General features: G+C 34.5%; 1 protein-coding gene across 1 annotated transcript in view; it reads right to left on the bottom strand.

Annotated features, from left to right (window-relative positions):
* Positions 1–5,000, bottom strand: part of LOC135217928 (uncharacterized) — a 7,646-nt gene that overhangs the window by 1,891 nt on the left and 755 nt on the right. The gene's annotated exons all lie outside the window — the stretch shown is intronic.

Raw genomic sequence — 5,000 nt, 5'->3', positions numbered from 1 at the left:
TATATATGTATATATATATATATATATATATATATATATATATATATATAAACCCTTAACCTAACTAGTTAACTATCAGAATGGGACAGCAAAGCATCTCTAATGAAAAAAATTGACTTCTAGTACTGTTCAAGAATAGAGATGGCATCCCCCAACAAAATTCTGCTCAGTTCTTCAGCAAACAATTGCTTAAAAACAACAATAAACTCTGGAAATCTCAAAGTTACTCTAAAAGAGAAATATTGAGTATTGAGGTCACGGAATAATCTCGGGAATAAACGCCGGAGGTCTGGGATGTGAAGGGATTTCAAGGTTACGGCCCAAGAGGTTATAAGGTGTAAGGCAGCAGCGACTCACGACTCGTGAAAGAGAAAGTCTCAGCTATTTTTTTCAGCTCCAGGAGTTGCAACACGGTTAACGATGGTCCTTCAGACTCACGTCAGGGTTCGTCACCCGCGGTAATCTGGCGGCTGCTGTGGGCTCCTTCATATGGGTAGGTGAGGGAAGGCTGAATATGAGATTTATGCACGATTTCCTGTGTTAGCCCTGTCGATTTGTCGACGTTTCCTCATTCTTCTCTCTCTCTCTCTCTCTCTCTCTCTCTCTCTCTCTCTCTCGTACACACACCTGTACATTCATTGTGTCCTCGCTACCCAGTTTACAAAAAAAGGTCCAAGAGAAGAACCAGGAAATTATAGACCAATCTGCCTAACGGCGTCGGTCGTTTGCAAGATTTTTGAGTCCATAATTGCAGATCGAATTGTGGATCACATAAATAGAAACAATTTGTTGTTAAACAGCCAACATGGTTTCAGACAAAACAGATCCTGCCTATCAAACCTCTTGGAGACTTTTCATAACATGCTTGGTATGTACGACAGTAGTAGAGCAATAGCTATAGATTTCCAAAAGGCCTTTGGCAAAGTCCCACACAATAAACAGATGACAAAAGTTAGAGCTTTAGGAATTGTAGGAGAAACAGCAGATTGGGTCGAAGACTGGCTAACTTACAGAATGAATGGTGAAGAATCAGAATGGGCAGATGTAACAAGCGGAGTTCCGCAGGGTTCTGTCCTTGGTCCTCTCTTGTTTTTTATTTACATTAATGACTTTGATGTAGGCTTAACTAGCAGGATAGCCAAATTTGCAGATGACACCAAATTAGGTGTAAATGCAACAGACCCAGATGCAGTGGAAAGTTTAAGAAATGATCTAATGAAAATAGGAGAGTGGTAAAAAAAATGGCAAATGCCTTTTAACGTAGATAAGTGTAAAGTGTTACAAATAGGAACAAACAGCCCTCACGCCGGTTACATGCTGCTTAGGAATGATATAAATAATGTAGAACAAGAGGAAGGCCTTGGAGTCATTATTACCAAAGACTTAAAATCCACAAAACAATGCATAACAGTAGAAAAGAAGGCACAGAAACTATTGGGATACATAAAGAGGCAGTTCAAATACAGAAACAAGGAAACGGTGCTGCAGCTCTTCACAGCAATAGTTAGACCCCATCTTGAATAGGCAGTACAGTTTTGGTCACCAACACTAAGAAAAGACATAAATAGATTAGAAGGAGTACAAGCAGTAGCCACAATGTTAATTCCATCCATCAGGCAAATAGGTTACCGAAGACGACTAGAGAGCCTAAACATGTATGGCTTAGAAACACGACGATTGCGAGGACAACTAATGGAAACATTTAAAAAACGTGAAAGGCATAACAACAGTAGACAGTAACCTATTTACATTAAACGAAAACAAGACAAGAAATAATGGATGGAAACTAGAACTGAAGAGATACAACACATACCATTGTGGGAACTTCTTTACATACAAGATATGTGACACATGGAATAAACTGCCACCAAAAGCTGTAAACAGCAACAGTGTAGAAGAGTTTAAAAGAAAGCTAGACAAAATCATTAGGACACTGTGAATGCACAGTAAAACCTGCTCCTACAGATAAGTGAGAGCTCGATGTCTCCTCGGATGGACTCTCTCTCTCTCTCTTACGCACCTATACACTCACAGCTTGTCCTCGTATCTTAATCGCACCCTCTCTCTCTTTTTCTAACTAGTAAACACCTATACAATCATAGTTTGTCCTCGTATCCCGCTCTCTCTCTCTCTCTCTCTCTCTCTCTCTATCTCTCTCTCTCCTCTCACACACACACACAGCAGCAGCCTATGGGTCCATGTTCCATCTTACAAGAAAATGTTCTTGCGTTTAATTTCCGTACTCTGCGGAAATGATGCACAGGAAAACCAATAACTGGTAACGCAGAGAGAGCCAAGGTCACGAAACTGGCTGGAGAAGACAGGTTACCGAGAATGCCTGGCGCTCTCTCTCTCTCTCTCTCTCTCTCTCTTTTCTCTCTCTCTCTCCTCTAGAGTCAGGCTAACATCCAAGTTGACACTTGCTCGATCCCAGGTTCAAGAGGGAACATCATAAGCGCATTTTCTTTATATTATTATTTATTTATTTATTTATTTATTTATTTATTTATTATTATTATTATTATTATTATTATTATTATTATTATTATTATTATTATTATTATTATTTGAAGCCAAGCCTAAATTCCCAAGTACGGAAAGCGTACCAATACGATAAAGGAAACTAAGAATTAAGGAATAAACTATGAAAGAGATTAATAACAAAGGAAAGTATATAACAAAGGAAATATGTAACCTAGATAACAAATCAACTATGAACTGATGCCAATGAAATATCCAGGGTCCTTCCCTTGAACGAAGTAGCCTAAGCAGAGAGAGATAAGTGGATAAAAAAAAAAAAATCAGACGTGATTCATTAGAAATTAGCTACTCTTTTATGCCAATAAATAGTAGTTGAAAGGACGTGAGTCTTTATGAGGTATTTTTCCTATTCTCGCTCAATCCATCAATCAACCTCACTGAGATGGAACCGTTCACCTGATAGTTAGCCCCTCTCTCTCTCTCTCTCTCTCTCTCTCTCTCTCTCTCTCTCTCTCTCTCTCTCTCTCTAATGGGAATATTCGAGAACAGGAATATGCTTTTTGCTTATATTACTGATTACAATTGTCTTTAGTCTGACGCTACGATTACCAGTATTTCTAAAGAAAAAACATACGGCTGGGTTTTATTTTCGTATTAGATTAACCATTCTTATCTTCTAAATCAGAGAATATTCACTTTTAAATAAATAGAAAAAAGTCTCCGTTTCTTAACTTAGGAAAACAACGCAAAATTCAAATTTTCTGGAGTAAGAAATATCTTTTTTTTGTTGTTGTTGTTTTTTTACTATTTACACGGTAAGAAAATAGTTAATTTTTCGGCAAAAATTCTCACTCACCAAGGAAACAAGATGCTCAGTTTACAAAGTTAAACAAGCCAATAAAATTAATGAAAATTACCATTTCTAAACTTTGGTCTCTGTTTCTACTGAACTCTTACGAGTTTCATCTCGATGAATATGAAAATAGGTTTGTCTATTTCGTAAATATCAAAAGAAGTTTTAGCTACATTAATTTAGCTACATTATTTCCAGTATCATGAAAATCACGTTCTGTAAGATATACATTTTTACATTGCTTTAACTTTCAAAAGCGACAAAATTCCTGTAAAACTTTGACTTTCTAAAATGACTGAATGTTTTACAAAACCCTCACTTCCCAAGAGCCTTAAAAGTGGCAAAACTCTCATTGTCTACTAGCGATAAGTTCCAAAACTCCTATTTTCTGAAAGTAAAAAGTCAAAATACAAACAAAACTATCCCAGCGACAAAAGTTACTAAACTCAATTTCTAAAAACAGGAAAACTCTTAAAAAAATAGTTTTTTTTTATTTAAAAATACTTTCTCAAAATACTAACAATCTTACAAAACGTTTCTCAGTATACAAACAGTCTTATAAAAACTTATTCAATATACTAACAATCTTATAAAGACTTACCCCATATGCTAACAATCTTATAAAATCTTGCTCAATACACTAACAATCTTACAAAAACTTGCTCAATATACTAACAACCTAATACCAACAAAGCTTCACAAAACTTTCTATATTAAGACAAAGAGTATCTGACAAAAAACTTGACGTATCCTCAAACAGTCTTACAAAACGTTTTCTTTCAAAAATTATCGATAATCTTACAAACCTTTCCTCCTGAAATCAACAAAAGTTTAGCAAAACATTCACTATCAACAAAACTCACACCAAATTCGTCAAATATTTTATTATAAAATCAGGAAAATTCGAAAAAAAACTCACTTAATATACAAACTATCTTAAATATCTTTCCCATTGTAAAATCACGGTAATCCTTACAAACCTCTCTTTCTAAATTTCAAAAAAACAAATATCCTTAGAAGAAAAAATACTTCAAATCCACCCTTCCCTTAGGAAAATACTCAAAATCTCCAACAAATATCTCACAAGAATCTTAAAAAACTTTCAATATAAATCCATGGAAGTTCTTTAAAAAAAAAACTCACCCTGTTTACAAACAAATACATACACCCTTCCCTGTGTAAAAATCAAGGGAAATCCCTCATAAATTTAACTTTCTCTTATGGGCGAAAGAGATAGTGATAAAAAAAATCCAAGAAAAACATTCAAGTTCAACAAAACTCTGACAAAAATCCATATTAATGGAAGTTAAAAAAAAGTCGAAAACTTACTCTAAATAAAAAAATTCTCTTGGTAAAATAAAGGAAATCCTTATAAACCTCTCTTTCGAAAAAAAAAAAAAAATGTCCAAGGAAAAACATCCAATTTCAACAAAACTCTCACAATAATATCACAAAACTTTCATTACAAATTCATGGAAGTTAGAAAAAAACTCACTATAAATAAAAATAAAAAAAAAATCCTGTGTAAAATCCAAGAATTTGTTGCAAACCTCTTTTTAAAATCAACAGAAATCGAAGAAAACTATTCAATTTCAACCTAAATAGAAACAAAACTTTCCCTTTGTAAAATTAATGAAATCCTTACAAATCTCTCTTCATAAAATCA

Source organism: Macrobrachium nipponense, chromosome 9, assembly GCF_015104395.2.
Source record: "Macrobrachium nipponense isolate FS-2020 chromosome 9, ASM1510439v2, whole genome shotgun sequence".
NCBI classification, from domain to species: domain Eukaryota; kingdom Metazoa; phylum Arthropoda; class Malacostraca; order Decapoda; family Palaemonidae; genus Macrobrachium; species Macrobrachium nipponense.
This window is presented reverse-complemented; position numbering and strand designations above follow the sequence as displayed.